The following is a 12459-nucleotide window of genomic DNA, read 5'->3' as shown; positions in this document are numbered from 1 at the left end:
ACTGAGGCATATAAAGTTTCCACGACCAATGGGCCTCTCTTTCTACTGATGGCCGACTAGGCCATCTTCTGATACATATGCAGCTAGAGACACGAGCTCCGTGTGTGTGTGTGGGGGGGGGGGTACTGGTTAGTTCATAATGTTGTTCCACCTATATGGTTGCAGATCCCTTTAGCTCCTTGGGTACTTTCTCTAGCTCCTCCATTGGGGGCCCTGTGATCCATCCAATAGCTAATTACGAGCATCCACTTCTGTGTTTCCTAGGCCCCGGCATAGTCTCAGACAGCTATATCAGGGTCCTTTCAGCAAAACCTTGATAGTGTATGCAATGGTGTCAGCGTTTAGAGGCTGATTATGGGATGGATCCCCGGATATGGCAGTCTCTAGATGGTCCATCATTTTTTCTCAGCTCCAAACTTTGTCTCTGTAACTCCTTGCATGGGTGTTTTGTTCCCAATTCTAAGAAGGGGCAAAGTGTCCACACTTTGGTCTTTGTTCTTCTTGAGTTTCATGAATTTCACAAATTGTATCTTATATTTTGGTTATTCTAAGTATCTGGGCTAATATCCACTTATCAGTGAGGACATATCATGTGAGTTCTTTTGTGATTGGGTTACCTCACTCAGGATGATACCCTCCAGGTCCATCTATTTGCCTAGGAATTTCATAAATTCATTCTTTTTAATAGCTGAGTAGTACTCCATTGTGTAAATGTATCACAATTTCTGTATCCATTCCTCTGTTGAGGGACATCTGGGTTCTTCCCAGCTTTAATGTGAAAATCTTCATTCTCATCAACTCCTATTATTCGTAGGTTTGGTCTTCTGATCGTGTAATCGAGCAATTGTGATAAAAACTGCATGGTACTGGTATAGCGACATAGAAGTAGACCAATGGAATAGAATTGAAGACCCAGAAATGAACCCACACACCTATGGTCACTTGATCTTCGACAAGGGAGCTAAAACCATCCAGTGGAAAAAAGACAGCATTTTCAACAAATGGTGCTGGCACAACTGGTTGTTATCATGTAGAAGAATGCGAATCAACCCATTCCTCTCTACTTGTACTAAGGTCAAATCTAAGTGGATCAAGGAACTTCACGTAAAACCAGAGACACTGAAACGTATAGAGGAGAAATTGGGGCAAAGCCTTGAAGATATGGGCACAGGGAAAAAATTCCTGAATAGAACAGCAATGGCTTGTGCTTTAAGATCGAGGATTGACAAATGGGACCTCATGAAACTGCAAAGCTTCTGCAAGGCAAAAGACACCGTCAATAAGACAAAAAGACCACCAACAGATTGGGAAAGGATTTTTACCTATCTTAAATCAGATAGGGGACTAATATCCAATATATATAAAGAACTCAAGAGGGTGGACTCCAGAAAATCAAATAGCCCCCTTAAAAGATGGGGCTCAGAGCTAAACAAAGAATTCTCACCTGAGTAATGCCGAAAGGCTGAGAAATACCTGAAAAAATGTTCAACATCCTTAATCATCAGAGAAATGCAAATCAAAACAACCCTGAGATTCCATCTCAAACCAGTCAGAATGGCTAAGATCAAAAATTCAGGTGACAGAAGATGCTGGCGTGGATGTGGAGAAAGAGGAACACTCCTCCATTGTTCGTGGGATTGCAAGCTTGTACAACCACTCTGGAAATCAGTCTGGTGGTTCCTCCGAAAATTGGACATAGTACTACTGGAGGATCCCCCAATACCTCTCCTGGGCATATATCCAGAAGATGTCCCAACCGGTAAGAAGGACACATGCTCCAATATGTTCATAGCAGCCTTATTTATAATAGCCAGAAGCTGGAAAGAACCCAGATGTCCCTCAACAGAGGAACGGATACAAAAGATGTGGTACATTTACACAATGGAGTACTACTCAGCTATTAAAAAGAATGAATTTACAAAATTCCTAGGCAAATGGTTGGACCTGGAGGGCATCATCCTGAGTGAGGTAACCCAATCACAAAAGAACTCAAATGAAATGTACTCACTGATAAGTGGATATTAACCCAGAAACTTAGAATAGTGAGATATAAGGTACAATATGTAAAACATATGAAACTGAAGAAGAATGAAGACCAAAGTATGGACACTTTGCTCATTCTTAGAATTGGAAACAATCACCCATGGAAGGAGTAACAGAGACAAAGTTTGGAGCTGAGACAAAAGGATGGTCCATCTAGAGACTTCCATATCCAGGGATCTATCCCATAATTAGCCTCCAAGCGATGACACCATTGCATACACTAGCAAGCCTTTGTTGCAAGGACGGTGATATAGCTGTCCCTTGTGAGACTAGGCTGGGGCCTAGCAAACACAGAAGTGGATGCTCACAGTCAACTATTGGATGGATCACAGGGCCCCCAATGGAGAAAGTATCCAAGGAGCTAAAGAGATCTGCAACCCTATCGGTGGAACAACATTATGAACTAACCAGTACCCCAGAGCTCTTGACTCTAGCTGCATATGTATCAAAAGATGACCAGGTCGGCCATCACTGGAAAGAGAGGCCCATTGGTCAGGCAAACGTTGTATGCCCCAGTACAGGGGAACCCCAGGGCCAAAAAATGGGAATGGGTGGGTAGGGTAGTGGGGGGGGGGACTTTTGGGATAGCATTGGAAATGTAGTTGAAGAAAATACGTAATAAAAAAAACGAAAAGAAAAAAGATATTTACTTATTTCCTCATTAAAGGCCTATATCTTCTTCATACAATGAGATGTAAGGTCATTTTCTTGCTCTTCAGGTGTGTCAGGGTACCTAATGCTTGCTAGAGTAAGATAACTGGTTACCGGTGGTTCCATATTTCACTGGCTTTTCCTTATCATATTTTAGCTCATGTCTTTAGAAATCTTGTTGTCTCTGGTATTAATTGTCCTGGCCATACAAGGTCACAGTAGGCCTCTGGGACTGATTGTACCACTTGGTAACAGGTCTACCAGGAGGCATGCAGAGCTGTGAACTAGGGTGTGGAGTGCAGGTTCTCAATTGTATGTAGAAGTGTGGACAGGAAGATGGGGCATAGAAAGAATGGAGAGAATTGGGCAGACCTCACAGCTTCTGGGAGTACTGGAGTTCAGCAGGCAGGAAATTGGAGAGTGAGTTGTTCTTGGTTGTTCAGGATGTCAGTAGGCCTCCTGGTGCTAAGGACCAGCCTTGGCTTAGAAAGGGGTTCTGAGGAAGTATTGAGGACCCTGTGTTTAGTCCAATGGATGGTTGTAAGCATTCATCTCTGTATTTGTAAGGCTCTGGCAGGGTCTCTCAGGAGACAGCCATATCAGGCTCCTTTCAGCATGCACTTCTTGGCATCCACAATAGGTTCTGGGTTTGGTAACTAACTGTATATGGGATGAATCCTCAGATGGGTCAGAGTCTGGATGGCCTTTCCTTCAGCCTCTGCTCTACTCTATCTTCATATTTGCTCCTGTGAGTATTTTATTCTCCTTCTAAGAAAGACTGAAGCACCCACACTTTGGTCTTCCTTCTTCTTGAGATTCCTGTGGTATGTGAATTTTATCTTGGTTATTTGGAGCTTTTAGGCTAGTATCCACTTATCAGTGAGTACATAACACTTTTGTTCTTTTGAAATGGAGTAATCTCACTGAGGATATTTTCTAGTTCTATCCATTCGCCTAAGAATTTCATTAATTCATCCTTTTTAACTACCTGAGTAGTACTCCATTGTGTAAATGTACATTTACTGTATCCATATCTCTGTTGAGGGACATCTGGGTTCTTTCCAGCTCCAGGCTTTTATAAAAGGCTGCTATAAACACAGAAGTGGATGATCACAGTCAGCTATTGGATGGGTCACACGGCCCCCAATGGAGGAGCTAGAGAAATTACCCAAGGAGCTAAAGGGAACTGCAACCCTATAGGTGGAACAACAATATGAACTAACCAGTACCCGGGAGCTCTTGTCTTTAGCTGCATATGTATCAAAAGATGGCCTAGTCGGCCATCACTGCAAAGAGAGGCCCATTGGACTTGCAAACTTTATATGCCTCAGTACAGGGGAATGCCAGGGCCAAAAAGGGGGAGTGGGTAGGTAGGGGATTGGGGGGTGGGGTGGGTATGGGGGACCTTTGGGATAGCATTGAAAATGTAAATGAGGAAAATACCTAGTTAAAAAAAAAGAAAAGAAAAAAAAGGCTGCTATAAAAATAGTGGAGAATGTGTCCTTATTATAAGTTTGAGCATCCTCTGGGTATATGCCCAGGAGTGGTATTGCTGGGTCCTCAGGTAGTACTATGTCCAATTTTCTGAGGAACTACCAAACTGATTTCCAGAGTGATTGTATCAGCTTGCAATCCCACCAGCAATGAGGGAGTGTTCCCCTTTCTCCAAATCCTTGCCAGCATCTGATATCACCTGAGTTTTTTATTTTAGACTTTCTGAATGGTGTGAAGTGGAATCTCAGGGCTGTTTTGATTTGCATTTCCCTGATGACTAAGGATGTTGAACATTTCTTTAGGTGCTTCTCATCCATTTGATATTCCTCAGTTGAAAATTCTTTGTTTAGCCTTGTATCCAATTTTTAATAGGGTTATTTGATTTTCTGTAGTCTAACTTCTTCAGTTCTTTGTATATATTGGATTTTAGCCCTCTATTAGATGTAGGATTGTTAAAGATCTTTTCCCATTCTTTTGGTGGCCTTTTTGTCCTACTGACAGTGTGCTTTGCCTTACAGAAGTGTGTAAACTTCTCTTTCAGGTTTAGGTGATTTCTTTTTCTAGTTGCTTGCCAATTAACTCCCAAAGCACTATCTAAGCCACAACCAAAACTCACAGGCTATTACCCCTGGTGCTGGTAATTCTCCAAAACTTGGTGGCTGAAGACAGCACATACTAAACACACAGAACATGAAGAAATCAAACTGGCACTTACTTTGAAGATTTGTATGCCGCCCATCTGTCCATAGGTGGTATAGAAACAGGTTGAAAAGTCAAGTGGAAATCATTCTTTAAAGGTGCCACATACAGTACTGCAGGAGAAAAGGACTCAGCAATACCATCCTTCTGTGAACCCTGACATGTTCAGCAATTATGGGCTTGATGAGATCTATCCATTGATTAAAGCTGGAAGAAGCTGAGGAGGAGGGCAACCCTATAGGAAGACCAGCAGTCTCAACTAACCTGGACCACAGAGATGACTCAGACACTGAGCCACCAACCCGGCAGTATATACCAGCTTATGTGAGGCACCCAACATGTATATACAGCAGAGTACTGTGTAATCTGGACTAAGTGAAAGAAGATGCCCCTAAACCTGGAGAGACTTGAGGCCCCAGAGAGTGGGGAGGGTAGAGGTGGAGACATCCTTTTAGAGAAAGGGGACAAGGCATGAGATGAAGAATAGTCAGAGGGCAGACCAGGAGGGAGATAAAGACAGAATTATTTTAAAAGATTGAAGAAGTAAAACATAGAAAAAATGTTTTTGGATAGACCAACTACTTTCTTATTAGGCCACAGACCCTGTCCACAAGCTAAAACTCATAAATGTCACTGTTTATATTTTCTGTGGGCAGATGGGTACTAGGAGCGAACCCAGTACTAATGTTTCCCTTAATGGACCGAGAATTGAAACATTTCTTGACGAGTAATTTCTACACCTGCAGATCAGTGCATCTCTCAGACCTCATCAGAGAAGCTTCGATGTTCATTAACACAGGAACGCTCAGCTGGTCACTCTGCATGAAATGAGTTTGGTATGCTCACTCAGCACTACAATGTGGATAGCATACCTCTCCCACCACAGCTTAATTCTTCATAGAATTTGTGGTGAGCAGAATTTTATGAAACAATGTTTCCTGGACACAACAGGGCAGGGAACATAGATATGAACCCACAGGGATTGCAGCCGAATTCACATAACCTTTGCAAGATTAAGCCCAACCATTTTTGCTAGTTCTGTGTCAAAAGAATAGAAGATACACTTTTCTGGAAGACTAACCTCAATTGGGAAAATGTTTTCATCAAAGTACCTGTAGTCAAGTCTGTAGAGCATTTTCTTGATAATAGTCGATATGGTAGTTCCTTGTCAATGGGGAAGTGCTCACCCGGGAATGTGGTCTGGATAGTATAAGAAATATGCTGAGCAAGTCGTGGGGAACAAGCCAGTAAGTCAAGCTTCTCATCCTTCTTCAGTGGCTGAGTTCACGTTCCTGTTCTGGCTTCATCTCTTGGTGTCCCCTGGTGATTGATATAACCTGCAAACCAAGTGAACTCTTTTTCCTTGGTCACTTTATTCATGGTGCTTTTGAAGCAAGTGAAATGAACTAAGATACTAAAAATGCCCCAGCATAGTAGGATGAAGGTGGAAACAAATTCCACTGGTTTTTTTTTGGGGGGGGGGTGTGGCCTATTATAAGTGATATTTAATGGTAAATATATTCAGTTTTTAAATGATTTGGTACCTCGTAAGTTAGTCACATTGTGGGGAAGGCCATACTCTGAAGAGGGGTGTATTTTATGGAAACAGAAGATAATCTATAGTTGGGTGTGTAAGGCTGAGACAGTCGATGTGCAAAGAGTTTGATGAGTGAGCTGAGTATGACCCAAAAATTGAAAGAAATTTACCACATTAACAATATCAAGAAATATAGAAAATGGAGCAACACCACATGCCTGTGATCCTACCATGTGAAAGGTATGGTGAAAGGCTTTCTCATGTTTGAAGCCTACCCCTTCTTAGTAAGTGTTATGATTCCAGGCACTGCTGCAAAGCAAGGTTTTACATCATAAAGTTGAGAAGTAATATACAAGTTTTGTTTTCTATTCATAGAAAAGCTTACATAAACAATGAATCTAAACTATATATACACCACTAATTTTCTGTCATTTCTCTTCTCTCTCCAATATATCTCAAGTCATGCTTCATGTTCACTTTCTATTTTATTTTTATTAAAAATAGCATTTTTCTAACACAGTAGATCTTGATAACACTTTCTTCTCTCTCTTTTCCTCTAAGTTTCTAAACATTTTCCCTCTGATCCAGATCATTATGAAACTAACAGGCTTCGATGGGAAAATAATGAAATGATGAATGTTCATAAAAAATGAATAAAAAATTAAAACTATTTCTAATAAGATAAAACAAAAACTAACACATCAAAGGTGGACAGGACCCTTACTGTTTCTATCTACAACCTGTAACTAACCCTGTGTCACAGCTCTCCATACCCAAATCCTGCCAGGAGAGAACTGTTCTCCCAGGAGTGATGAGATACACCTAAGATCACAGACTCACAGTGTAGAAGAAGGACAAGCTCCAGTCAGAGACAGCAAGACCAGCTAACACCAGAGATAACCAAATAGTGAGAGAAAAGCAAAAGAACCTAAGCAAGAGAATCCAAGGCTATTTGGCATCATCAGAACCCAGTTCTCCAACAGAGCAAGCCCTGGATACCCTAACCTAAACAAAGAGAATCCCAAAAACATAAAAGAAGTCTACAGAACCCCAAATAGATTGGAACAGAAAAGAAATTGTTCCCATCACATAATAATCAAAACATCAAATACACACACACACAAAAAGAAAGCATATTAAAATCAGTAAGGGGAAAAGGTCAGGTAACATATAAAGGCAGACCTATCAGAATGACACCAGACTTTTCACCAGAGACTATAAAAGCCAGAAGATCCTGGACAGATGTCATACAGACCCTAAGAGAACAAAAAGGCCAGCCGAGGCTACTATACCCAGCAAAACTCTCAATTTCCATAGATGGAGAAACCAAGATGATTCATGACAAAACCAAATTTACACAATATCATTCCACAAATCCAGCCCTACGAAGGATAATATATGAAAAACTCCAACACAAGGAGGGAAAGTAGCCCCTAGGAAAAAAAACAAGAAAGTAATATTTCAACAAACCCAAAAGAAGATAGTTATACAAACATAATCCCACCTCTAACAACAAAAATAACAAGAAGAAATAATCAATGGTCCTTAATACCAATGGACTCAATTCTGCAACAAAAAGACATAGACTAACAGGCTGGATAAGTAAACAGGACCCAGCATTTTGCTGCATAAAGAAAATGCACCTCAGTGAAAAAGACAGACACCACCTCAGAATAAAAGACTGGAAAAAACTTCAAAGCAAATGATTCTGAGAAACAGGCTGGAGTAGCTATTCTTTTTTTTTCACATAAAACTATTTATTGACAGCTGTTCACCATTATTTATAATAAAGTTAATATACAGTTGAATGACATTCTGATACTACAAAGTTACTTTTCTGGCTCATTGAGCCAGAACCCAAATACTGAAAAGATCGCTCCTACCAGTAAGGAATGAGTCAAGGTAAAGAAAATGCATGCTGGACATTAATTGACATTAGCAAATTTTGTTCACTCACTTAGTCAGCAGATGTTAATTGCTAACGTCAGCTCCAACCATGAATCTATTTCCACATCAAAATGATTCCACAAACGTTTTAGTACAGATTTTAACTCTCTACAATGGAATTGTTCACCAGAGGAACCTTTACACAGACTGGCTGACCTGGACCTGTCTCTGTAGACCAACTGGCCTCTTAAATCAGAGCTCCATCTGCCTCTGGAGCACTGGGATCAAAGACATGTACCACCACACTTAGCCCATGTCTTGTTATTAAATCACACTACTACTTTGTCTAATTCCATTTCCTGAAGGGGAAGTGGATAACATTCTGTAAATAAAGCACTGTATTTACATGATAATACAACAATTCTTATGTGATTTCTTTTAAGCTATCCAATAAATTGTAGAATCTGCTTAATCTGAAAGGTTATGGTTTCAGGGGAATGTTCACAATGATGGAATCTCATCAACTTGTGTTTTCATCTTCAGTTCTTTTGAGTATTAAAAACAATACAAAACAAACAAGTTATGTAAGTGTTTTATGCATATACCACATACAAACAAACAAAGAAAAATGAGAATGGTCTTCTGTGTCCCAGTTAAAAATAAGTTCTGAATTGAGTAATGAGTGTAAAATCTCCCCAGTGTATAAGAAAAGCTGATCTTCAAAACCTAGGAAATACAACATGATATAAAATGTTCTATTGATAAAGGAGCAACTACAGAAAGCTCTTACTTGCTCAAAGGAATCAGAGCCTTTTGATGCAGAACAAAAACCAAAGGCTGCTATGAACATAGTGGAGCATGTGTTCTTATTAACAGTTGGAACATCTTCTGGATATATGCCCAGTGTGGAGAGCCGTGCCGTGAGCAATCGCCATTATAAGATGGTGCTGGCTTCCACTGCGCCTAGCTAGTAAACAAGCCTTATGCGCAAGTGCAAGAGTAAATTCACGCCCAGTCACTGCCCATCTCGGGGCATAGTAATGGGGTGATGGGCGAGCAACTAATCAGGTGCTGTCATGCCACATCAGGTGCTGAAACGTCACGCTGCGGGCTATATAAGCAGCACCATTTTCCAGTTCAGGGTCTTCCTTATGTTGAAGCAATAAAAGCTTTGCCGTAGAAGGATCCGGTTGTCCGAGTGAATTCTTGCCGGCGAGATACTAACTCGGGCAAGAAGTGGCGCCGAGAAACCCGGGAATTTATCATCACCAGGCCCTGATAGGAGACCCCCCCCCCGTTTCACGGGGCGGGTTCCGAACTACGGGACACTTTACATCTCTACAAGGTACGTTCTGTCTTGAACTTTCTCCAGCGTTAGAAGCCTCTCTGTTCCTTTTCACAGGGCTCGTTCTTTTTCTTTTGACTACATACTATTTCCACCGGTGGTATTGCTGACTGGTTCTCAGTCGCGGTCAGGCCTGGACAGCAACCAGTATGGGGGCCTCCCACTCTGTGGTGACCACCTTACGGTCGGTCCTGAAGCAGTGTGGCTTGAAAGTCGTCACCAAGACAATAGAAGGCTTTGTAAAAGGGGTAGATCGCATAGCACCGTGGTTTGCGTGCTCAGGGACCTTAACTATCCCCTCTTGGGAGAAACTCAAGGGAGATTTAGTTAGGGAACTGGAGAATGGCAAACTTAAAGCAGGAACCATGCCGTTGTGGAAGCTGATAAGATCGTGCTTAAAGGACGAGGAATGTCAACAAGTGGTTAAGGCAGGGCAGAGAATTCTGGACGAAATTCAAGACAGTCTATCAGAGGTAGAGCGGGGAGAGAGATTAGGAGCAAAACAGACACATGATGCACCAATTAAGCATACAGGCCTTTCCACGGACCTTGAGCCCGAGGAAAAGATAATGTCGGGAAAGTATACCCGGGGTGAGTTTGGAAGGAAGGAGAAAGAAAAAGAGAAGAAGAAAGATCAATCAGCGGAGGTCCCTAGGAGAAGGAACCTATACCCACCACTATATGAGTTTAAGGAGCTAGCTCTTAGTAGCTCAGAATCAGATGAGGGACTTAGCCCCTCTGAGGAAACGGACTTGGAGGAGGAAGCAGCTCTTTATGAGGGAGAAAGGTACCAGCAAGATAAAATGCAAGCTAATCAGTCCAAAAAAAGGCCAAAAGTGGCTGGCAAAAGCCAGCTTGCTGCTCGGCCTCTGGACTGTCGGCTTCAGGGTCCTAGTGCACCTCCGCCTTATGTGCAGAGGTATCATTCAGACTCATTCATTCCAAAGAGGAACAGAGGAAAATGCAACAGGCATTTCCAGTTTTTGAAGGAGCCGGGAGAGGGCGAGTTCACACTCCGGTGGAGTATATACAGATTAAGGAGCTTGCCAAGTCTGTCCGTAACTATGGAGTCAGTGCCAATTTCACTATAGCACAAGTCGAAAGGCTTGCGGCTTCAGCAATGACTCCTGGAGATTGGACAACGGTGGTGAAAGCTGTGGTTCAAAATATGGGGATGTATCTTGAGTGGAAAGCATTATGGCAGGATTTCTGCCAGACACATGCAAGGGCTAATGCCACCATGGAAGGGGACCAAAGAACGTGGACTTTTGAATTACTTACAGGTCAGGGACAGCATGCTGCTAACCAGACAAATTATCATTGGGGAGCATACGCTCAGATCTCAGCTGCCACTGTTAAGGCGTGGAAAGCACTCTCTAGGAAGGGGGAGGCAAGTGGACATTTGACAAGAATTACCCAGGGCACACAGGAGTCATTCTCAGATTTTGTGGCCAGAGTGACAAAGGCAGCAGGGAGGATATTTGGAGACCCAGAGGCAGCTATGCCTTTAATTGAACAGCTTGTTTATGAACAAGCTACACAGGAATGCAGATCAGCAATCACACCTAGAAAGAGTAAGGGGTTACAGGACTGGTTAAAGTTTGCCGTGAGCTTGGAGAGCCGCTTACTAATGCTGGATTGGCAGCCAATATTCTGCAGGGGTGGAGGCGCTCAGACTCAGCGGAGCTCAAACTTTGCTTTAATTGTGGCAAACCAGGGCATTTAAAAAAGGACTGCAGAGCCCCCATAAAAAGGACAGTGCCAGGGTTGTGTACTAAGTGTGGAAAAGGATACCATTGGGCCAAAGATTGTCACTCAATTAGAGATGTACGAGGCAGGCCCTTGCAGCCAGGGCCCCCTCAAGTGGTAGAAAATGAGAATGAAGGCATTTCAAAAAACGAGTTTTGGGCCCCCAAGTCCCAGGGCCCCAAAACATATGGGACTCCGATGGGCAACAAGTGGACACCACGGTCCGCAGGGCAACAGAAGGCTCGGCTGGATTGGACCTCTGTGCCTCCACACGATTCATGCTGATGCCTCAGCTGGGAGTGCAGCCAATTCCTACTGATTATAAGGGGCCTCTGCCATCTGAAAGTGTCGGCCTAATTTTGGGCCGGGCTTCCCTCACCTTACAAGGCATTATTGTCCACCCTGGAGTTGTAGATCAGGATTATAAAGGGGAACTTCAGGTTCTCTGTTCTTGCCCTCAAGGTGTCTTTTCTATATCACAAGGGGATAGAATAGCTCAACTAATAATTTTGCCAAGCCTACATGGCTGTTTTCCCTCCTCTGGTATTCCTCGAGCTCCCAGAGGGATTGGTTCTACTGGAAATGATTCTGCTTACTTAATAATGTCTTTAGATTCCAGGCCATCCTTGGAGTTAGTTATAGAAGGGAAACAATTTAAGGGAATTTTAGATACAGGAACAGACAAAAGTATTGTTTCTTCCCACTGGTGGCCAAAAACCTGGCCCGTCACTCAGTCATCACACTCTTTACAAGGGTTAGGCTACCAGTCCTGCCCCACTATTAGCTCCCGTTCTTTGAGATGGCAAGCGCCTGAAGGTCAAATGGGACAATTCACTCCTTATTTCTTACCACTCCCAGTTAATCTCTGGGGGAGAGATATTTTACAGGCAATGGGAATGACCTTGACTAATGAATACTCACCACAAGCTGTTCAAATGATGAGAAAAATGGGCTATACAGAAGGAAAAGGATTAGGGAAAGGAGAGCAGGGTAGGCTTGAACCTATCCCTCAAGAAGGTAATACTGGGAGACAAGGTTTGGGTTTTTTCTAGAA

This window comes from Mus musculus, chromosome 7, assembly GCF_000001635.26.
Source record: "Mus musculus strain C57BL/6J chromosome 7, GRCm38.p6 C57BL/6J".
In the NCBI taxonomy this organism is placed as follows: domain Eukaryota; kingdom Metazoa; phylum Chordata; class Mammalia; order Rodentia; family Muridae; genus Mus; species Mus musculus.
The sequence above is the reverse complement of the archived record's forward strand: the minus strand, read 5'-3'. Positions refer to the sequence as shown.